The sequence below is a fragment of the Canis lupus genome, chromosome 10 (assembly GCF_011100685.1).
Source record: "Canis lupus familiaris isolate Mischka breed German Shepherd chromosome 10, alternate assembly UU_Cfam_GSD_1.0, whole genome shotgun sequence".
Lineage (NCBI taxonomy): Eukaryota > Metazoa > Chordata > Mammalia > Carnivora > Canidae > Canis > Canis lupus.
In genome coordinates, this window is record NC_049231.1 from 34,789,710 (window position 1) to 34,814,781 (window position 25,072).

The 25,072-nt window shown below is 45.0% G+C and overlaps 1 protein-coding gene across 2 annotated transcripts in view; it reads right to left on the reverse strand.

The window, feature by feature from the left end:
- The window catches only part of CHST11 (carbohydrate sulfotransferase 11), a 259,633-nt gene that overhangs the window by 182,319 nt on the left and 52,242 nt on the right, over positions 1 to 25,072 (reverse strand). The window lies entirely within an intron of this gene.

A 25,072-nucleotide genomic window follows, 5' to 3' on the forward strand; every position in this document is an offset into this window, starting at 1 on the left:
CTCAAGGGAACTTCCATCTCCCATTACTCCCTTCCCTGCCACTGGATCTGAAGAGTTGAATTTATTTTTTGAATGAAGCCACAAAAGTACCCAAAAAAAACCTCCTCAAAGGCAGGAAAGGTTACATACCGTGAAAATATGCTTTCTCTTCTCTCCCCCAAGCTCCCTGATGCAGCCACAGTCTCTCCACAGATACTCAAAGAACATACACTGGGCGCTGGGCCCCTACGTCCTCGCTGATACCAGCTCTTGTGTGTCTCTATGGACAGGCTCTGTGCTAATACAGGCCTGTGGTGCATGTGTTGGTATATGTGGATTAGCTCTGCATATATTGTGGTAAAACACACCTAACATAAATTTGACCATTTTCACCATTTTCAAGCATATGGTTCAGAGCATTAAATATTTACCTACCATGCAACCACCACCACCATTCATTTCCAGAACTTTTTCACCTCCCCAACCTGAAACTCCATATCCATTAAACACTCATTTCCCCTTCCACCTCCCTTAGCCCCTGGAAACTACCATTCTACCTGCTGTCTTGAGGAAGCTTGAGGAAGCTACACCCCCCTAGGTATTGCACATAAGGGGAAATATACAGTATTTGTCCTTTTGTGACTTGGGTTTCATTTATCATAATGTCTTCAAGGTTCATCCACGCTACACTCTTCATGTCCCAATCTCCGTCCTTTGGAGACATCTGGCTGGCTCAGTCAGTAGAACATGCAACTCTTAGTGTTGGGGTTGTGGGTTCTAGGCCCTATTGCATGTAGAGCTTACTTAAAAATGGGGTGCCTGGCTCAGTGGTCGAGCATCTGCCTTCAGCTCTGGTCGTGATCCCGGGATCCTAGGATTGAGTCCCACACATTGGGCTCCCCACAGGGATCCTGCTTCTCCCTCTGCCTGTGTGTCCCTGCCTCCCTCTGTGTGTCTCTCATGAATAAATAAATAAAATATTTTTTTAAAAGATTACTTAAAATAACATTAAAAAAAGAATTTCTTTCCATTTTTAAGGCTGGATAATATTCCACCTTTGTTTATAACCACCTTGTGTTTATCTAGTCATTTCTTGATGGACATCTGGGCTGTTTCTACTTTTTGGTGATTGTGAATAATGCTGCTATGAATGTGAAGGTATAAATATCTGTTCAAGTGCCCACTTTCTGTCTTTGAGGGGTACATACCCAGAAGCGGAACTGCCGGTTCCACTACGGTTAAGTCTACGTGTGAGTTCTGAGGATCCGCCATACTGTTTTCCATGGCAGCTGCATGTGGATTATCTTTAAAACAAATGTTAGTGTGTTCTCCACAATGTTCTATGCTACTATTTCAAAAGCACTTCGTACTCTTCATCTTAAGGGAAGATGAAGTTATTTGTTAATCCCAATTTGATCCTTCACATCCAAGATGCTCAAACAGAATTAACAGACACGAAAGTTGCTAGAAGGGAAATGTGATGATATGACTATCCAGTTATTACTTAACAGTAAACCCACAGGGCATCTGATTATCTTTACTCCCAAAATAGTTCTTCCCCTCCAGATTAGCTGTCCTGAAATAACTTCCAGTGCCCTTTACTCAACTCTTTTCCCAAGTCCCCCACGAAATGAAGCAAAGAACAAAGGTGTCTGTAAAACAGTACTCAGAGGAAATAGCCCATCCTCAACAGGGGGCATCTGAAAGGAAGAGGCAATGGCCAAAATTCTATTTCAGCACACACCCACTAGGCCACCGTGGAAATTTTTAGAATGTTAGAGAGAACCACTTCGTAAATGTCAGACAAAGAGGTTTAAGGAAATAAAAAGAGAACACTCGTTATTTTTGTTTTAGTGAAAAGAAAGAATTGTACAGAGCCTACAGGCAAGCCGAACACGGAGCACTTTTAGAGAAAAGGGCCTTATGAGCACCAAGAAAAAAACCCTCCAAAAGAGAGGTTAAGGCAGATTGTCATTTAAGATGTGAACTTCTCAAACACATGATGAGTCATTCTGTAGGCTGATGCCACTCCTTGCAGGTCACCATCAAGGGTATTAGCACCTCCAGAGCAAAGCCAAAGACTGCCAGTTAATCACCAAAAGAGGCCAGCATGACCAGGGCAGATGAAAACTCTGAAAGTGTGTATCTTAGTCTGTGTCTGTGTTTAAAACAAACAACAGTCCCAGAGATGAAGAAGTATTTTTCTGACTTGACCTCAACCTTAACCCAGGGAGCAAAATCTTACAGAAAAGCTCAGTGTCTACTCTACTCCTTCAATTCCACACACACACACACACACACACACACACGCACGATTCGCTAACACTATGCTTCCAGAATGAAAATGTGTGCCATATGAGGGCATCGAAATTCTTGCTGGCTCACTGCAGGCCACCTGGAGCCCTTGTCTCCAATGCTCATTAGCTTTGTAATTAGAGAGGATGGAACCTCTGCGTTCCCAGATGGAATGCTGTGGTTTTACCCATTTGCAACTCTCCCCACAGGCCCTTGACATGTGTCAATCGCTTCTGATTTTGCTGAGGCATGAATTTGAGTCAAGAGCCCCCAGCGAGAGAAGGGGAGGAGAGAAGAGTGGCCTCAGGTCACCAGAGACCTGCCCTATATGGCCCAGTGTCTTGGGGTTTCTGCCCCCCCCCACTCACACACACTCTCTTTTATTCTTCTTTGTGAAAATATGGCTCTCCCCGAAAAGCTGCCTGCCAGAGCTATTGATAGAAGTGAAGCAAAAATTAAAAAGTCTAGGATTGATGGTTCTTAGCTAAAAATGGTGACTTCCCCTAAATTGGAGATGCTACCTATGTTCTTCTTATGGATCCTAAGTTATAATAAATTTAAAAACATAGGTCAATTCAATGGCACGCTTTATTTATTCATGTTATTTAGCACTTTCATTCTGATATTTAGGTAACCGTTAAAAGTCTGAAAAGGTTACCGAAGTCTCTTAATATTCTGCCACTGTGACTGGCAGTTTGTGAGGTCCTGACTTGTCCTGGGTCTCTCTATCCCTCACACCTCCATCAGCTTTCTGAGCATCTAATAATTCCACTCTGCACAGCCATCCCACTTTTAGGAGACAAGCCCTATTTGAAATATTTCATCTTATGGCCCCCATCCTAATACAGTTTTTCATTCATGTGTCCCTACTTTTAATTCAGAAAGTATGGCAGTTTCATCTGTAATATATGATAAATATTAGGTGTGATGCAATTATCTTAGCAAAACCTTCCAGGGAGGTACAAATATTATTTTTCCATATTTTTATGAATGCAGAGACAGAGAAGGGAAATAAATTGCCCAAGGTCACACAGCAGCTTGGTGCTGGAGCCAGGAATAAGCACGGTCATAACCAAATCACGGTGTGCCAAAGCCTGGATTCTCTGCTATCACAGAAAGAAAGTGATAGCTAGCTGGGTAGCAGGGAAGAATGGTTAGCAAACATTCAGATAACTTTTTGCTTTCTAAATCCTACTGCCCAGCTCTGCAACTTACTAGCTGTGTAACCTTGGGCAACACTTCCCTGTGTACTGCAATTCTCCATCCCTCAGTTTCTTCATCTGTAAAATGAACACAATAGCAGAAGCTGCCTTATAGAATTCCTATGTGGATGAAATATGTTTAGTGCTAACACTGCATCCAGCACATGAGAAGTACATGTGTATAGGAGTGAGCTTTTGCTATTCATACTTGAACTTCCTAGCTAGGCCTTAATCAAAACTCAGCACTTCTTAAACTATGCACGGTGAATGCTTCCCAATGATGAATGATGGAATACTGAATTAGGGTATGGATTGGAAACTGGGGAGCTGATCACAATGTCAAACAGTTTGGCCAACTGGCCTTTGGCCAACTGTTTATACAAACAAGCCATGAAGAAAAAATAAGAAGTGGTGGAAAGAAATGGAATAGATTTGGGGGTATCTGGCTGGCTCAGTTGGTGGAGCATAAGACTTGATCTTGGGGTCCTGAGTTCAAGCCCCACAATGGGTGCAGAGATTACTTTTTAAAAAAGAAAGAAAGAAATGGAATTTTAATAAGATGCAAGGTATATAGAAAGTGCTGAATAATGGTATGATCAAAAAAATTTTTTTAATTTTCTTGAACACCTAACAAAATACTACAGATAACGACTTCCTCCCAAGGCACAGTATGGAAAGTCGTGGGAAGGTGGCAATTTTACAATGGAGAAACCACAAACACTACCTCCATCAGGTGATCAAAACCCCATCAAAGGTGACAAGTCTTGCTGAAAGTATGCACCCTTGATATGATGTGACACCAACAGCACTCTACCATGGCCTTTCTCTTCAAATCCCCAAACCCCAGTCAATTCATGAGAAAAACCTCAGATGAATCCCAATGGAGGAAAAGTCTATAAGAAAACCTAACCAGTACTCTTCAAAATAGCCATGATCACCAAAAACAAGAAACGTTTGAAGAACTAACACAGCCACATGCCTGAGGAGACATGACAGCTGAATAACGTGGTGTCCTGGGTGGGATCTTGGTCCAGGAAAAGAACAAGAGGTTAAACACTAAGGAAATCTAAATAAAATATGGACTTGAGTTAGTAATAACGTACCAATATCAGTCCATTGGTTATGACAAATGTACCACGCTCGCATAAGATGTTAATGATAGGGAAACCAGGGTACATGGGAACTGGGTATGAGTTCTACTATCTATACTAACTTTTCCCTAAATCTAAATCTATTCTAAAACTTAGAAAGCATTAAAAGGATTTTTAAAATTTCTACCAAATAGCCACCTCAAAAACCTCAGGGACCAGGCCAGGCAGAAATTCATCTACAGATTTCTCGTGAGTGGCATGATTCAATGAGGTTTGATAACTCACCCATCATCTGGCTGCTAGGAGAAGACATGGCAGAGATTTCAACCCAGGTCGGACCTCAGCGCCCACCCAGTTAATTGCTTGGCCTTATGGTTGTCCCCTAACAGGATGGAAAACCCCTGTAGCTATCTCAAGATCAACGGTGTGGCTAAAGCCCCCTAATTGGCTGGGTCCACTGACAAGCCCAGCCCACAGCCCTAGGATTTGCTGTTTTAGATCTTTTGCATCTCACAACCACACTCTAATCCAAGATGACATCCTCCTAACTGGGGGACAATTTAAACAAATTTAAAATGTATTTGAGGGCACCTAGGTGGCTCAGTCGACTGACCTTCTAACTCTTGGTTTCAGCTCAGGATGTGATCTCATAGATCTTGAGATCGAGCCCTGAGACAGGATCCCCGGTAGGCAGGGAGGCTGCTTGAAGATTTTCTCCCATTCCCACTCCCCCTACTCACCTATGCTTGATCTATCTCCCTCTTTAAAATAAATAAATAAATCTTTTTTCAAATAAGTAAATAAAATGTATCTGAGCTCTTCTTTCTCTGTCTCATTCCAAAGTGACACAATGATGGAAGCTGTGAGCTGGCGTTCTCTCAGTGTTCTCTCTAGAACACTACTCCTTTTCTCTCTGCACACCTGTGTGCTATATGGTGTATAGCCAAAGAACAGTCTGGACTTGCTTGAACCTGACAGCAAAGGAGCACTCTTCTTTTTTTTTTTTTTTTTAATTTTTATTTATTTATGATAGTCACACACAGAGAGAGAGAGAGAGAGAGACATAGGCAGAGGGAGAAGCAGGCTCCATGCACCGGGAGCCCGACGTGGGATTCGATCCCGGGTCTCCAGGATCGCGCCCTGGGCCAAAGGCAGGCGCTAAACCGCTGCGCCACCCAGGGATCCCAGGAGCACTGTTCTAATAGCCTTCTAGAACACTTCCCTATAAAGCTAAGGCTCTTGGGACTGCTGCCTCTGACTCAAACTGAACTTTCCAAAGATCAGGGATTTTAAGCTACAGACACTGGTGCTGGACAGCAAGTGCCTCAGCCATCAACACATTCTAGGCACAGAGAAGGGGCAGGGGTTGGGAGAAAGCAAAGATGAACCAGACCTGAAGCCTCTTTCAAAGGCACACAGAATCAACAGGGGAAATATGACACCAAATCGTCACCATCACATGAATACCCACCAGATACTACTGGCTTGGTTCTTGGATGAGTACTTTAGAAATACTCTGTACTTAATGCTTGAAAAATCTCTGGGAAGTGGTTGCTGTTATCTCTACTTTCCAGATGAAGAAAGCAAGATGTGGAGGTACGAAGTAACTGTCAAGCAGCAGAGCGCAGTTGGGGGTACCTGAGTGGCTCAGTCCTTGAGCAACCCACTCTTGATTTCGGCTCAAGTCGTGATTTGTGTCCTGGAATGGAGCCCCTCATCAGGCTCCCCACTCAGCAGGGAGTCTGCTTAAGGATTTCTCTCCCTCTCCCTCTGCCCCTCCCTACTCCCATCAAATTAATTAATTTTAAAATTAATTAATTAATTAATTAAAGAAAAAAGATGAGAGCAATTGACATGATCCAGAACCTGGGCTTCTCATCTACCTGTGGTATCACAGGGCTATTGTGGGTAACCTGACAAAGAGTGAAACAAGGGCAGGGGTAGTTTATATAAGGACATTTCATGGGCAGGCAAGGCCTGAGATTCTACATTTCTAAAATCTAACAGTGGTAATGCTGATGCCACTGGTCCTCAGACACACACTGAGTAGAAGTCCTCACTGAGCAATAAGGACCATCAACTCTGGGTCAGTTCTATCTGAAGGGGAGGCTGGCTTCATTAGACTTCCATCCTGGGTTTAGGGACACCAACTCCAGACTTAAATTAAGTGGTCTTACTCTGCCCTGAAAGGGTATAAGAAGTACTAACATTCTTCATGAACTCCAAGACATCATTTCTCAGCCTTTCTGAACCCATGTTCCTAAGATGGCTTCTCGGTCCATCCATCATGTTCCTGGCTCGGCCAGAAGACTTGGCCAGCTTTACTCTTGGCATTTTATATATAGAAAAAAAAATAACCAATTGAACAGATATGCTTTATCAAATTAGTCTCTCCCCCACTCCTAATACACATCCCCTCTATACGTTGCGACCCGCCGATGAAGATAGCTGAACTAACAGATGTCATAAAGGAAAGTTAATGTAATATAGTAAAAAGGATTGTCCTTCACAATCTAACTGTATACAGGTCTCTTCACATTGAATCCAGAGCTATGATCTCTTTCATGCACCTATGTATAAATACATATATAAATTAAATTTTCTAAAGCACCACAAATGAATCCACGATCCTGTTTTAGGAAATAATGCCCTGGTTTATAACTCTGAGGTTACCTCTGGTTAAATGAATGTCATCACAAACACATAAGGCAGTGTACTTTTCCCCACCCGCCCCCTAGCCCTCCCCATCTGCTTGGTGTACCCATATGGATTTAATTTTAGTAGACACTGAGCCACCTTGGCAAGAGCAGAGGAGATGTTTTCAAATGCCTCCATGCCACAATGTAAGGTTTATGTTCCTTGAGGTAAGCAACATTCCACATTGCTTCTGGAATGCAGCATAGTCAAAGAGTCAGTGTGAGATGTGGCCCTGAGGTTTAAGGACATGGAGACCTCATCGAGATGAGCAGATTAGAACACCCAGACATTAAGACCCTCTTATGCAAAAACAGTCTACCCCAGTGCAGAATGACCCATGGAGCACCAAGGACAGACACTCCCAAAGACAAGCTGCCACCAACTGCACAGGAGACAGTGTCAGACTCTGATGTGCTTAGACTTTTCTGTCATTCCAGGACGAGCCCCTGAACCACAACTCAGCCTACAGACTCCAAAGGGCAGGGAGACCTCTGAAGAGGGGATCAGAAGGAATAATGTGCAATCTTTTCGCACATACAAATTCTCTGACAAGAAGAAACAGCTCCCACCAGGACTGATTTTACAACCCAGTATGATGTAGTCTTCCAGCCCAGAATCTTTGCCGCAGCAGTTTTACAGAAATGCAAATGTGTCAGGTCTTACCATAATTAGCTACTTTTTAAAAAATGTAGAATTCCCATCTTAAATTGCCTAATGAAGATGGGGTGGTGTAGCTAATCAGAAACCTGGCTTCTGTGAACTAAAAATAATCAAGCTCCTTAATGAAATAAAATAAAAAATGTTAGCCCCTACGTTCTGGTGCTTCATAAACCAGTATGCAGATGAAAATAATCAAAACAACAAGCTCCCAAGAAATCAATCTACACAAGCATGACGTTCTGCAACCTGGCAGATTGGAGATTAGCAGAGCTTGGGGGCGGTGGGGGTGGGGGTGGGGGAGCATCTCTCCCAGCAGGAACCACATGCGGCCAATATGGGATCACACACCGAATCCTTCCTTCCTGGAAGGAAACACTCAGGAGGCAGCAGCTTCTCTCACTTCCTCAATGGGATCAGCTGAAATCCATCCACCCGGGAACCTTCAGACCTGTTTCTAATGTTATACAAATGAATTTAAAAGTCACTTCGGGGGACGCCTGGGTGGCTCAGTAGTTGAGCATCTGCCTTTGGCTCAGGTCGTGATCCCGGGGTCCTGGGATCGAGTCCCACATCGGGCTCCCTGCAAGGGAGCCTGCTTCTCTGCGTGTCTCTCGTGAATAAATATATAAAGCCTTTAAAATAAGTAAATAAGTAAATAAATGTCTGTCACTTCGGGCTAAGCAGAAAGTCCAGCAAAATGGAAATCACTACACAGAACCATAAGGGGCAGGTGGCCAACGCCTGGTTAGACTACCACTGGAACTGTGTTCTTGCTCTCAGCTCTCAGAGTTGAGAAGTGACATTTTGAGAGCTGCAAGGGAACCACAGACAGCCCTGAGGGTGAGGTCTCCATGCATCACGTCTATTACAGCATTAAAGAAAAGTGACACACAAGCAGCGGTCCTTGATAACTCATTTTGCCATCTTCTTCCTTAATAAAATATTCTGAACTGAGAAACTGAACACGTTGCAGAAATATGTAATAAGTTGGTGTGCTGAATAAGTGTAGCCCTAAAACTTCTATCACTAGGACATTAATAATCTTGAAGGAAAAAAAGGCTCAGTCACTTCAAAATGAACTCTGCCAAGAAAACCTTTCCCTTTCTATTAAAAAAAAAAAAAAAAAAAAAAAGCTAGCATCTCTAATAACCCAAAACCTTCTTTTCATTATGGGGTAACTTTAATCTTATTCAAAAGAGGGGGAGGGGTGGAAGTTTAGTTTCTCTTGAAAGAAATGCCAGCTTCAGGCCAATCCAGTGAAGACACATAAAAACAGGGCATAAGCGATCAAAAAGACTTATTCTGGAAAAGTTGCATGTGACTCACTCTGCACATGCACTGACTAGAAGGCGGTTTCAGAAGAGCGCTTTCTTTTCATTGCTTATTGATTGATCTGCATTTCCTACTGGCTCATGTGCTTCCATTCTGCCCGGGCCTTAACAACCTACAAACCACTACTTACATGTCTCAGGGGAGCACAATTTGGAAGGAAATGTATCCTTTTGTATGCCAATAACCCTCTTCGCATTTATCTATGTATTCTATTTTTGTTGGAAAGCGCAGATTCGAGGGGTCATACACAAGGGGACATATACAACCATCAAAATGAGGCTTCATGAAAAGTGCTATAAAGTTTAGTAATCCCCCTGCCTAATACCTTACCAATGGTCTTATTTTCCCCCCCAGATCAGAGAAAATTAAACTGACAGTTAAGCTAACATGACACCTTCTCCGTAGTACTTCACAATATACCAACACTTGGTACTTGATACCAAGATGAAGTGTAAAAGCAAATGAATCTATAATGCTGGGAAAGCTTGATCATGTTCATGAGTTTATTCAATTTTTTGCATTCTCCTGAACTCAGGGCTCCTCATTTCTTGGTCTGTAACCCAAAAAGGATGACAATGAAATCCACAGCCACCATGGCAGGATATGATGAGTACAGTAATGGAGGCAGGTTCAAAATATGATGGGAACTCATAAAAGTATGATTGAATCTGTTGGGGATATAAGACTTCCAGTGATTTGGGGACTGGTCAAGGAAAAACATATGACCAGGAGAGGTAGTGACACACAGCAAGCAATATTGGGACCTGGGGTGGGGAGGACTTAGGGCTTCACGAGTCAGAGAAGTTCCTCACTGCAAGAGACCATCCTGGGGCTTTGCTCAGGGTCCACCATTCAGAAGGGGACAAGAACTAGGGATCTCCCTACAGGGAGAGGAGACAGGAGAGAAGGGTCTAAGTGATATCACTCAGCATTGGGGAGTAACTGAGTCCCAGAGCTCCGGAGGACAGGAGCAGCTTGGGGTCTTATAGCCACAGGGCTCTATCTTAATCAATAACCAACAGATGCTGGGTATAGTTTCACGGGATATGCAAAGCATGCAGGCCCTAGATGCTAAAAATCTGTATGTTTGGGCTATTTTTAAAATAATTAGATGCATTAAAAAATGAGTTTGGCACCAGGTTTTTGAGCTACAGGGTTTTAGCTTGCACCAAAGAAATAAAAAGCTGGGAGCCAATAGAGTGGCCATCTTTTGCACATTTATGTAAAAGGACACAGAAGGGGAATCTTTATAGAGGAGGCTGTGAACTAAACCTTGCAATAAACTTTGCCAAAAAGGTGAGGGATAACTAGACTCCTTGTGGTGACCACTAAAATGTATATAAACATAGTACTGCCACACTATACACTTGAAACCAATAGTGTATGTCAATGTACTTCAATTAAGAAAAAAAAGAAAACCAGTCTTGGCAGAGGAACTGCAAGAAGGTATAGGCACTTGGGACGTCTGAGTGGCTCGTCGGTTGAGCATCTGCCTTCAGCTCGGGTCATGATCCCAGAATCAAGCTCCTTGCTTGGTGGGGACCCTGCTTCTCCTTTTGTCTGCTACTCGCCCCCGCTTGTGCGTGTGCACTGTCTCTTTCTCTGACAAATAAGTAAATACAACCTTTACAAAGAAAGCACAGGCACAGAGACATGGGCAGCTTCCAGGGCTTGCTGTTCAAGGCAACAAAACAAACTATGGGGGACTGGTGGGACTGGAAGCCAGGGAAAAGGCTAGAGAGAAATGAGCCCAATGCATGATACGACATCTAGGAGCACCAGTTCTAGAGTCCAATTCCAATTTCACTCCTTTTGAGAAAAAGTTACTTCATCTCTCTAGCTTCCATGTCTTCAGCTATCATTATAAATACCTGTTCCCATGCTGGTTATTCTACATGTGATTAATATGTCAGCAGACAACCATACTAATGACCTGGCCTTGGACCTCATGCCAAGAAAGGCTGACTCCCTGCCACTGACTACATTGTTGCCTATCTACAACCAAGACAGTGACCAGGCCAGATCTAGGCTGGGAGGACCCACACGGGATAGGGGGGAGGCAGGAGGCAGGAAAACCACAAGACTGTTGCACCTGTCCTGGCAACGGAGACTGAGGGCCTGAACTAGAACCGTAACAGAAGGATCCACGTGAAGGAGAGGAATCCCTAAGACATTTCTGAGTGTGTCAACAGGGATTGAGGGGAGGAAAGGAGGAGAGAGAGGGGGAGAAAATGAAGAATTCAATGATGGTTTCTGGGGATTCCAGAATCCCTTTTCTCCATGGCCCTTAATCTTTAAAGAAAAATGCTTTAGTGAAAAGAAGCAAGGCTCTAAACTCAGAACAATTCTTCCAAGGAGAAAAATGTTACTTTCTGACACAGTACTTTAAAAAAGAAAAGGAAGGGGGTTCCCTGGGTGGCTCAGTTGGTTCAGCATCAGACTCCTGACTTCAGCTCAGGTCACAATCTCAGGGTCATGATCCAGCCCCATGTGGGGAGCATGGAGCCTCCTTTAAGATTCTTTCTCTTCTGGAGACAAACCATGAGAGACTCCTAACTCTGAGAAACAAACAAAGGGCAGCAGAAGGGGAGGTGGGTGGGGGGATGGGGTGACTGGGTGACGGACACTGAGGAGGGCACTTGATGGGATGAGCACTGGATGTTATACTATATGTTGACAAAATGAATTTAAATTTTAAAAAATGTAAAAGAAAAAAAAATATTTTCTTCCTCTGCCCCCCCCAAAATAATAAAGTAAAATAAAACCTAACAAAATTTGTTTTCTTAAAGATTTTATTTATTCATTAGAGACACAGAGAGAGAGAGAGAGGCAGAGACACAGGCAGAGGGAGAAGAAGGCTCCATGCAGGGAGCCCAATGCGGGACTTGATCCTGGGACTCCAGGATCATATCCTGGGCCAAAGGCAGGCGCTAAACCACTGGGCCACCCAGGGATCCCCAAAACCTAACAAATTCTTAACCTACATTCACAGGTAGAGGGGCACCTGGCTCGTTCAGTCAGCTAAGCATCTGCCTTGGGCTCAGGTCATGATCTTGGGGTCCTGGAATCAAGTCCTGCATCGGGCTCCCTGCTCAGTGGGGAGTCTGCTTCTTCCCTCTCCCTCCTCCTCACCCCTGCTCATGCTTTCTCTCAATATCTCGCTCTCTCTCTCTCTCAAAAAAATAAAATCTTTCAAAACAAAACAAAGATAGGTAGAGTTTTTTCCCTTCCTTTCCTCAACTTTTCCTGCAACATTCTAATTAAGCTGCCCAATGGATTACTAAGATTTTATGCTCTACTCTCTCTCTTACTCCTAAATTGTCAACGTGTTCTCCAACCATAACATCCATTTCTGTCACACAGGGCACTGTATGTAGGGCTATAGTCACTCTGCTACCCCCTAGGTTAGAAAAGTTGCCAAAAGTACATGGACATAGGGCAAACTGTGCAGTGGAAGAAAGCAGAAGTTAAGATGGTCAAAAATAGAAAATAAGGGGACAAATTAGGGACTAAGGACATGGAGGAAGTTATAAGCTAAGATCAGAAATGATGATGATGGTGATAGTGGTGGTGGTAGTGGTAGTGATCATGGTGATGTGATGATGGTGGTGATTGGGGTAATGGTGATGGTGGGGATAGTGATGGTGATGATGGTAATGGTGGGGATGGTGATGGTGGTGGGTGGTAACTATTTATTGACCACTTACCTCCTAGACAAATACTACCAGTTGTCCCCTAGTATCCGGTCTCTCCTCCTTACATAGTAATAGAGTACTCAGGCACCAGCTAGAGCCCAAAATTTCCTCAACTCACTTTTGAATTATGTGGTCATATGACTACATTCTAGTCAATGGGATAAAACAGAGACATAGGCAACTTTCAGGCCATACCTTCTACTTCCCTTTATCACTTCCTAGCTGGGATGTAGAAATGATGGTAGGAACTAAAACAGCCACCTTGGACCATGAGATGGAAAACACATATTAAGGATGGCAACACAACAAGGTAAAGAAAGTTGGGTCCCTGATCATTGTGGAAGTTCCATAACCAGCCCTGGCCCTCTACTCTGGCCATATATCAGAGAGAAATGACCTTTGACTTTTTGAAGGCACTATTATTTTGAGCCTCTTAAAACAGCTCACCTCATAAAACTCTGTACCAGGTACAATGCTATACATATTACATGCATTATGTCATTTAATCCATATGCAACTCTCTAAAGTAGATCCTGGTTTCATTGTTCTCACCTGGGGACACACCTGTTGGCACTATTGACACCCCATGGAGAATCGAGCTTTATCACCTCTTCTAATGGAGCACAAAAGGGAGGGGAAGCTTCCTCAGGAAACACAACAGTAAAAAATAAATCTTGGGGATCCCCAGAGTCAGTGGTTTAGTGCCTGCCTTTGGCCCAGGGTGTGGTCCTGGAGACCTGGGATTGAGTCCGCATCAGGCTCCCTGCATGGAGCCTGCATCTCCCTCTGCCTGTGTCTCTGCCCCGCCCCCCCGTGTGTGTGTGTGTGTGTGTGTATGTCTTTCATGAATAAATAAATAAAATCTTAAAAAAAAAAATAGGTCTTAGCACACTCAATAAGCACTAACTAACTACCGGGCTCAGAGCTAGGTGCTAGCTAAGGAACCAAAGCAAACAACATCTCTACCCACTCGGTTCTCAAAGTCTCATGTGGCAAAGAAATCAAAGAAGGGCGAGTACCAAAAGGAAGATTTCAGAAAGTCGTGACTAAGGGAAGGTCCAGCGCAGCAGGAGCATCCAGAGGAAGCTCCAAGTCGGGGAGGGGTGGGGGGGGTGACAGAGGGGGCCAGAGCGGGGTGACCCAGGAGGGCCTCACAGAGAAGGTAGCCTTTGAACATAGCCTTGAAGAAGTTGTAGCTCATCAGGCAGGGGAGAGAAAAGCAGAGAGAAGCCAAGAAACAAACACCTCCTATGACATTCCTTGGGGTTGGAAATCCATCCCCTGGGCTGAATAGCCCTATGCAGGAGGCCGCCAGGGCTGCCACCACTAAACACCATGGACCTGGTGGCTTAAATCACACACATGGATTGTCTCACGGTCCTGGAAGTCCAAGATCTAGGTGTGAGTAGGGCTGGTTTCTCCTGAGGCCTCTCCCTGCCTTGCAGATGGCTGTCTTCATGCCGTGTCCTCCCACAGCCTGATGAGTGTGCACACACGTTTGTGCCCTGACCCCCTAATCTTACAAGGACACCTGGCAGCTGGGATTAGGGCCCACCCATGTGACCTCCTTTCATCTTTATCACCTCTTTGAAGAATCCCTCTCCAACAGCACCTGGCCTGGCTGCCTCAGTCGGTAAGAGTACACGACTCTCCATCTCAGGGTCATGAGTTCAAGCCCCAGGGGGGGCACAGAGCCTAGCTAAAAATTAAAAAAATAAAGACTCCCTCTCCAAATGCAGTCACATTCTGAGACTACAGGCATCAGGACTTCAGGGTATGCATTTGGGGAGGTCACAAGTCAGCCCATAACACTACGAAAGGATGTAGAGGAGAATGACATGAACAGGTCTTCACTTTAGAAAGAATACTCAGATGGCGGTGAGGAGAATGGAATTTGAAAAGGAAGGGCCTTGAGGCAGGCAAGCCACCAAGGAGGTAAGGCGGTCACCACATGAGGCATGTGTTTAACTGGAGCCAGGCTGGTTTTGCTCAAGAACAAGCTCCTGTGGCCTAATGCAAATCTCTGCCATTCCCTGCTGCAAGGAGTCTACTTGTCCACGTGGATTCTCTGAACTACTGTTTCAGCACGTTCCCAGGCTGGGCCTGCTCACCCACCACCAATACCTGCCAGTGTCTGGGAACCCCCCAGAAGCTAAACAAACAGTGGCCCAAGGAGCAAGAATAAAAACACTGCCGTGCATTCCAAACACAAGTCAGGGGGCCCAGGACCCAAGGCCTGAGCTTCAACCCTTGGCAGAGGAAAAACAAGAGCTCTGGTGTCCTGAGGCCCCTCTAACCAGCCCCCCTCACAAATAAAGCCCCAGCAGGAAGCCCATTAACACCTCACAGGGGCAAACCTCAGGCCCGGTAGGAGAAACTTCAAAAGACATCCCAGTAGCACAAAACGCCAAAAAAACATCAATCAAGTACACCATCCCAGGAAGTAGCCAGCTGAATTTGGGGAAGGAGTCTCACACATAAATTAAATGTCCCTGAGAGCCCCCATATGGCTCTCAATTTATTACCATGGAGGCCAACCGTGCTCTTTAAGTTTAAAAAGGATCAAGGCCTCTATAAACAGCATACAGCACTATCTTCATTGTAAAAGGAAAAAAAAAAGTCAAGAGAAACTTTTTTTTTTTCTGTTAAGAAAATGATCCTTTTATGACAATAATTCCCACTACACTGAACTATTTGCCTCAAGTGTTGGTATAAAATCCAACTTGCCATTCGGCCCTTTAAAAATGTATAATGTCAGCTATAATTACCAATTGCCTTTTTGATTTGTTGAAATTCGTTTCAGAATTGGATTTTCTCCTGAGTAGGTGACCTGCCTGAATGATATGCTAACACTCAGGTGTGTTAGTAGTGGAAAATCTATGACATTGCTTATAGGCTTAAACACTTTCTCCTCCCTCCTCTGTACACAGGCAAACACTCACCAACCTTTCACTGCAAAGACAGCTAAAGCTCACGGTTCATCCTTGTCACAGCAAAGATGCATAAAAAGGGCCATTTGAGAAGCATTAATATTCCCCAGGGATTATCAACTGTGTTATATACCAAAAGGCATCATCCATCTCACTTCCATACTGAAACCACAAGTTGCCAAGATTTCTCTTTCTTTTTCTTTTCTTGAACCATCCAGACCCTTTGCTCCTCATCATAATCATATTTAAATAGCTAGCCAGTACAACACACTTAATCTAAGCCAGGCTCACTTTGAGTACTGTTGCCAATTCCCGGGTCAGAAAGAGGGAAAGAGGCTCAGAGAGGTTAAGTAACTTAGCCAGGGTCACACGGAGCATGGCAAAATGGGAGACCCCAACCCCAGCTTTCAAGATCCCAAACCCAGGCTCTAAAGTGCTCATTTTAATGGCCTGTTTCCAGGCTAATTCGCTTCCCAACCAGCCTTCTAGTATGACAGATTTTTTTTTTTTAGTATGATAGATTTAGAAGGTGTTTTGCACTTAAATTTACTCAAGGTTCAAAAAGCAATTTTGAATAATATATACGAGGCTTGAAAAAAGCTTTTAATAAAATAAATAAAAATAAAATAAATAAAAATAAAAAAGCTTTTAAGAATTCCAATAGATACCTTCATACAGGGATCCCTGGGTGGCGCAGCGGTTTGGCGCCTGCCTTTGGCCTAGGGCGCGATTCTGGAGACCTGGGATCGAATCCCACGTCAGGCTCCTGGTGCATGGAGCCTGCTTCTCCCTCTGCCTATGTCTCTGCCTCTCTCTCTCTCTCTCTCTCTCTCTCTCTCTCTCTCTGTGTGACTATCATAAATAAATAAAAATTAAAAAAAAAAGATACCTTCATACACAAGATTCTGTCTTTTCTTTTGGATTATGATTTCTTCCATCTTCTTCTGTTTAATAATACAAGCACTTACACCGTGCTTAGAGTTATACAAGACATGAGCTCCAAACTCAAGCCCAAAAAGGGTTTATCAAAACTTGTGAAATGTCACAACAGTTACATGCCATGCTTTGTTCAAGAGCTGGAAACCAAAACAAAATAATAGGTATGTGTTGAGTAAGAATTTGACTTAAAATTTATAGGAATACATCCTCTACCCTAGAGTGCCAGTTCCCTGAGGACAAGGATCCTGTCTGTGACTTTTTATCCCCAGGCTTCGCACAAAACTGGTATATAGTAGGTGCTTAATAAGGATTTGCTAAAATGGAAGATGGATGGATGGATGCGTGGACAGATGGATGACGGATGGATGGGAGGATGGGATGGATGGACGGTTGGATGGATGGACAGATGAATAGATAGGTGGACGGATAAATGGGTAGATGGACAGACGGAGAGATGAGTGGACGGACTGCTGATAGATGAAGAAATAAACGTTCAGATGAAGAGACGTTTCTACCAGCAGTTAAATGGCTGAAATGATCCGTAAGGAACTTACTTTCTCTCTGTTTCTACAATTGTTTCCTGGCCAGATGCCTATTTCTCCACAGTCCATCCTGGATTCAGACAAATGAAAGACCTAGCTGCTGAGCCTGCCAGCACACTGACAACAGGACCAAATGTGGGCTGCTACTGAACTCTGACCTTCCGCCAGGACAGGCAGACATACACCAGCAACTGTGCATTCAATCGCTGCCCATTTGACAAACACACGCTGAGCGCCACTAATTGTTCTGGGAGGCATCCCCGTTTGGCCGCACCAACACGTCCTTGCAATCTCTGTCCCTTGCAATCTCTGACCCTTCCCGAGTCACCAAAGTGGGAAGCAACATTTACTCAAAGACTGACACTTTGCGTTAAAAATCACTCCAGAAAACAAGTCCTGCAGTGCCATTCCGTTCTGACCGGGGAGCTAGGAAAAGAAGAAATTCTCTGGTTTTCGTGAACACTGCAGCAAGGGGGCTGCTGGGCAGAGCTGCTCACACATGTGTCTGCTTTCCAGCAAACACAGAGCTGGAGACCCACTGTGAAAGACAGCCACGTTCCCACGGCACAAAAACGGGGCGGGGGGCGGGGACTTACATACAAACAATTTGCCATGGTAAACACGGAGAGAAATAACAGGTCAACACCCAGCAAAACTCCTGAGTAAATGCCAGCGTTCTAATAAGCAACAATATTCCTTATTCAATAAGGTGACATGGCTCTGTGGTTTCACACATAAAATATTTCATTTGGGAAAGCTCAGGGAAGCAGTGTGAACACCGCGTTCAACCAATCACGCGGCCAAGGCTCGCTCCACGACAGTTCGATGACTTTTTCTAGGTCACAGAAGCAGGAAGTAGAAAGGGCCACGTTTTGCACCTGTTCTGATGTATTTCTCGTTGCTCGAAGGACACATTTTTGGCCTCACACCAAGTACTAGGGTTATACCCAGGTAAGATGAAAGCTAGGAACGGTTCCTGTCCTCGTGAAATTTCCAGGCATGTGAGGGCTGCAGCCAGAAACTGAAGCTGGCTTCCCTAACTCCACGGGCAGAGTCCTCCAGGAGCTGGTCAGGGTTCTCCCAGGAACTAGCCAGCCAGAGGAGGAGGGAGGGAAGGCATCAGAGAGAAGCAGAGAGAAGAAGCCCCACCCGGACACCTGAAATGGAACTAACCAAGTCCACGCTGAGTTCCACCTGTCTATCTTAAAGCTAGCTCCCAGATCAATCTCCGTCTTGGAAGTGAACCCAGTGGCCCCTGAACAGAGATAATCCAGTTGTCTTTCGTGCCACAAAGAACGTTTTTGAAGGACCAAATTATCTATTTCTAATGAATCAAGCATCACAGTTTCTCCTAGTAGACAATTTTAAAATGATTGTCCTATCTTCCACCCCACCCATCCCAACACACAGAAAATAACTTGCTGTGAAAACAGAGCCCAAATCGAGCATGAAAAAAAAAAATGATCAGAATATTTAAATCCTCAAATCGTCTCTACCACCTCACATTTTGCCTTGAACAAAGATGATTATAGGGAAAATAAATAAAGCCCATTCTGCAGATGGGGACCAGAAGAGCCTTTCTAAATGATGCAATGCTGAGCCCACTGCTGGAGATGTGAATGAGCTGATATTCTAGAGGGGCCTCTGTGTTTGGGTGCTGGTGGTAGGGAGATTTCAATGATCAGCCTGCTTGAGAACCCCCGAAGTACACCTACAGAGGTCATCCTACAGCAAAGGCTGTCTGGACAGCACCCACCCCACCGCATACCAAGCCTATAGGGTGGCCTATTCCACATACACTAGAATCGCACATCATCCTTATACCATCTTCAAAGTTGGCACAATTATACCCATTTACAGACAAGAAAACTAGGGCTCAGTGAGAATATACTGATTTGCTCAGGAGGCATAAATTCCCAGGCTTTCCCAAGAAAGCCTGCTGTATATTCCTCTACTGCATAGAAAATCTACCACTGAGAAGAGCCAGAGCGAGCCCTGGAACATACAGACCACAACTGTATTTGAGTGGCTGGCGCTGGTTCAAGGAATGCCTTGATTTAATTTCCTATTATTGATTAATATAACTGGGAAGGAAATGCTAGTGGAGACAGACACCCCAATTTTATAGGCTCCAGCAGAGTCACATTTACCAGCTCTATGGAGGGTGCTCGGGTCCTGTCTGAGATTCCACCAGGAAGCAGACACTGAACAGAACAAGTTCACTAGCCTGCTGCTCTGCCGGGCACAGCGTGGGAGCCCCTTTCCACAGCCAAGGGGATAAAGGCAGAAGATGCCCACTGGCAGGGAAACAGGAAACAATACTCCAGGCTGGGGAGAGAGGCCCACTGTAATCAGATAGTAGAGCAGACCCAAATCCATTATTCCCTCAGTGTCAAAGACTCAAAGCATCACCCCACATCTCCCAGGGGTCTGAGGGAGGTATTCTGATACCCTAAAATAGGACATATCCATCTGGAATAGCATCTTTGCCCAGGACACATGGATAGACATCCCAGCCTGCTTTTCTGGAAACAGGTCAGAGCTAGGAGGAGTCAGAAAATAAAGGTTTCTATCCCGTCACCCCACTAACTCTGCAATTCTCAGGGTGAGTCACTTCACTTTGTGCCTGAGCTTGTAAGATACGGAGGTGGAAGGAGACCATGTTTAGACTCCCTGCCAGCTCTCACCCCAGACCCACAACAGTGATCAGGATGGCAGGACAAACATGCAGGGAGATTTCCCAAGATGCTGTTCACAAGGAAGCTGCCAACAGAGGGAAGCCAACCTGCTTGGCATCGTATTTGCTCGAGCTCACCTGTGGTGGATACACATTGCAGAAATGCACACAGATCGGAAGGAAGAGGCTGTGGCGGGGAAAGAAAGGGTAGAGACCCAGAGACAAAGAATGTCTGTTTCAAAGGTCCCCCCAGACTTGAATCTGATGGTAACCTCTAAATTGTCCCCCATAAACCTCCCAGTCATTTATCCACTGACTGAATACATACATACAAGAAACAGCACCAGGAGCCAGGGTCACTGGGGCCAACTATTATTATTATTACTATTACTATTACGCAATTAAAGTACTGGGAAATAAAGACATATCTAAGCGATGCTGGGTTGATAGGTGAAAAAAGTCCCTTAACAGAGGAAAAAAGTCCACCAGCAAGATTCAAAATATGTCCAATTCTTTCCCCCTCAACTCACATATTCCAAAGAAATATCAAGCAGTCGACTTCAACACAAAAGGCCCGCAGTCTCCAAGGCCAGAACTGAAAAGGAAGATGCACGTGCCAGGGGCCATGGATTGTCTGGCTTCCTGAGCAGAGACAAGCAAAGGTCAAGGGCTCTCAAGGGAATGCAAAACCTCCTGCTCTGATGCTACTAGCCCAGGACAGATTTAGTTCCTCCCATAGAACACGGCGCCACAAGGGCTCGATGCACAGAGCTTGGCCTGTGCATTGCCAGGGTCGTGCCCTGGGAGAAAGATCCTATCACTGAACACATCCTAAGAATCTCCTTTAACAAGTGCTCTGAAATTTCAGGCGACAGATCCATATCTATCCTGTAGTAAACTCAGGGTGAAAAAAAAAAGTAAGAAAAAAAAACAAACCCCACAACTGGCTATGTTGCAGCAGTGGTAGTATTCATTTTCTTAACCACTACCCACGTACTGACTAGTCCTTCTTACTACTAACTACAACCACAGGCACATTACTAACTTATCACTAACCACTAGGCTATACTGCCTCTCAGTGAATGAACTCCCATCTATTCCTCTATGGTTTATAACACATATACGTGTTGATGATCTTGCAGCATATGTAAGACCATGCGAGATAAGCAGAGCAGGTATTATTAGACCCATTTGACAGATAAAGACACTGAGGCGCAGCAATTCAGAGACTCCCCGGAGGGCTCACGCTGATAAGTAGTAAGATGTGTTTGGCTACCTCTTGCCTCACTGACTACAGCACAGCTGTGCAGAGACAAGTGACTCCACTGACAGCCCCTGCATCCTTGTTCAATTCTGACGCCAGCAGCTAGGAATGACGGCTCAGGCAGAAGTCCCTCTACCCAACAGAGTCCCCTTCTCGTCTATATACAGCTGGCCTCCTAAACCACCCTCTCTCTCTTTCTCTCTCTCTCTGCAAGTGGCTTCCAGGAAACTGGATCATCGCTCTTCTGTACCAACGCTGCACCTGCAGAACCTACCAGGCCCCGGATGGGGAAGGCTTTGCCTAAACAGTTCTCCGAAGAGCTGTCCTGGCCCTGCTGCAGTGCAGGGAATCTTCACATCCTGGCAAGCCCTACTGCAACCATGTTTCTGCACCGCAGCCTCCAATGAATGAAAATAATCAATTTAAGCCAAGTAGATCCAACAGGCTATCACGCAAAGTACTGGTGTCAAATCAAACTTCATAACCAGCAATTACCCATCAAGCCGGGGCTCCTTGGGGTCACTTCACTGGGAGGTGGGGAGGTGGTTACTAGAGAGAGGGTTGAAATCAGACGAGCATGACAGTCGTAAAAGAATGGGGTTCCACTTGCTTTTCTACAGTTATCCCCATCTTGATATCTAAAAACACCAATCTTTCCTCTGAGGTCAAAGCATCACATGGCTACCCCAAGCGGGCTTGGGCAGATTTCAATCTATGATGCTGTGCCCTCAAATTTTAAAGGAAGTCAGTTTTTTTTTTTTAAGATTTTATTTATTTATTCATAGACACAGAGAGAGAGAGGCAGAGACACAGGCAGAGGGAGAAACAGGCTCCATGCAGGGAGCCGGATGTGGGACTCGATCCTGGGTCTCCAGGATCACACCCCAGGCTGCAGGCGGCGCCAAACCACTGCGCCACCAGGGCTGCCCAGGGAGTCAGTTTTAGATAATGGTCTGAAAGATACTTCCTTTCAATAGCTATAATTAAACTAGAAAAACATTAATTTGTACCCTTGTGGTATGAGGGTTTCCTTGAAATTCCTTAAAAGAAGTGTATAATCAATAGAATGGCTGAACATCATTCATGCAGCACAAAAACCTGAATTGAGTACAATCTGTGAAGGTTCAAATTCCCTGCTAGAGAAACAGCAGTCTGTCTACCAAAAGTGTTGTGCCACACCTCTGTTTAGGCCTGATCCCATGACAAAGACACACACACATACACAGAGGAAACTCCAGTTTGCAGCGCTGAGCCTCAAAGCTCCTTACCATATTAGCTTCAACTCTATAACTTGATTAAAGAGAGAAGAAAGCATTAAAAAAAAAGTTTTTTAAGGAAAAACAATAGTTTCTATTAAAATGCATAACACCACCTTTCAATAGATGAAAGGACTCGGTAGAAACACCATAAACCTCAGAATTTCAAAGTAAATTGCTTCTTTTGTTTAAGGCAAATTAATATCAGATCACAGACAAAAAGTAAACCCTCCTGACATCCCCAGTCGGATGTTATATCCAATACACAGCTTGGGAGGTTCCGTGTTGACAATTTGGCAGAGAGGGACAAAGGGCTGGTTATAATCACCTTCCCACTCAAATCCTCAAATCCTGTCTCATTACCTGAAGTGTTTTTTCCTGCAAGTGACATATAGATGATTTGCTAGTCTCCATTTGCTTTGCATAAGCCACCATATGCAGAGCCCAGAGTGTACTGACTGTGACAGCACATCTGTCCAGGACCCTCCTAAGTGCCTTCCAGAACAAGATGCATGGACAGCGGAGGGTCTGCGAGTGAAGGCCTTGCCAGGAGCTTCAGGAGAATCAGAGTAAATCTGGCACAGAGGCAACTAACTAACCTCCTGAACATCCCTTCCTGGGCCTCCAAGAAGCTGACTCCCTCAGAACCACATAACTAATGAAGGAAATTCAGCATGAAAATGTGTGTAAAGCCAAGTCTTCCCTCTTACCGTACCACAGGCTCCTGGCATGTGAACAAACGGTAGGCTTGCTGCTCCCAAGTCAGTTTTTGACTCAGAACCAAGGTGACTTCAGATCCAAAGTGACCCAGCATGCCACTCAATGGGGAAACAAGGGCTGGCACACAATAGGTACTCAGGAAATGCTGGCCACTGCATTAAGAAAAGGGGCCGATGATGGGAACCCTGGGTGGCGCAGCGGTTTGGCGCCTGCCTTTGGCTCAGGGCGCGATCCTGGAGATCCGGGATCGAATCCCACGTCGGGCTCCCGGTGCATGGAGCCTGCTTCTCCCTCTGCCTGTGTCTCTGCCCCCCCCCCCCCCTCTCTCTCTGTGTCTCTCATGAATAAATAAATAAAATCTTAAAAAAAAAAAAAAAAAAAAAAAAAGAAAAGGGGCCGATGAGAAAACATCTGGCTTCATTTCACCAAATTTATCTGCAATTTCACTACCACCACCTGCGGAGGCCATGCTCCCCCAATGGATGGTGGGAAGGATGAATTCTTCCTGGGGTCTGGTTCCTGAATCTCCTTCAGGGCAAAACTCTTCCAAGAATTAGGTTCGGCCTCAGAAGTGGGAGGGCAAAGTCGTCAGTCACCAACTCCTGTATGATTCGTGGACCTCGGCATCACCTTGGAACTTACTGGAAATGCAGGCTCATGCCCCAGGACAGGCCTCCCAGGGACCCCAGAGGGATTCCCCCACATCTGAAAGGTAACTGCAGACTTGAAACTGAAAAGTCCCAGAAAGAAAAGACACTGGTAGACAGAAGGAAGGGGACAGGGTAAGAGAATGACTCCTGAGATGGATGTCAGCCCCTCACTAGTACAGGCAGACTGGGATTAACCTGCCTTCAGGAAATTCATCCACACTAACAGTGAAAAGTGGACTCGGGGACAGGTGAAGCCCTGTGGGTGCAATGTAGGGATCCCAGCAGATGCTGAGCTTTGGGGTGCAATGTTAATTTCACTGGAAAATCCTCAACCTCTTATGTTGCATCCCAGATTTTGTAAAAGAAATGGATTATGGGGGTCATAATCCAGCTTCCCCAAATGACTGAACTACCTGGCCTAGGAGGGAACTCACTATAGCCCTGGCAGGGAGGATTGGGAAGTGAAACAAAATCATGCATGGAAAGTGCCTCCAGCACATCCCAAGTGCTCAGTAAACATCAGTTATTGTTCCTTTACCTCCAGAAACTCTTAACTCAAGAAGGAAGAGCCCACAGGAACATTTTGTCCCACGATCAGCTTAGGCACAGAATAAGAAGGGAAGTAAAGCCAAAGGAGTCCAACATGCAGCACAAAGGCACCCCCAATATGCCCCTTTTTGTGCCCTGAGTGAACTGGGAGATAAAGATGTCAGGCTGCCCAGTGTCTGCCCTTCCTCTTCAGAGCAGGTGTCCCTTTCCATCTGTGTGGCGCATGGTGACATTAGATGTTTGTGTGCTCTGGGGGCTCTCTGGGGGAAAGGAGCCTTTTTAAGCAGGGCAGCTACAGAGGACAGTGGAAAAGCTTCTCTCCTTTATTCAACTGCTCTACAAGCCTCTCTTTCACACCTCATTATCTGGGCTGCCCGCAGCCCAACAACTGCTGGCTCTGAGCTCTCCATCCTGGGGGTTCTGAATGGTGGTGGACTTCTGGGGAAGGTGTGTTTCTTAAGCTCTGAGGTCCTCCACTTTCAACCATCTCAGAAAGTGGAAGGAGTGATGTCCACCTCATTGCATCATAGGTCAATTGAGAAACTGTCAAATGGCAGCTGCAAGTGAGGAATGAGGATTAATAAAAGGAAAAAA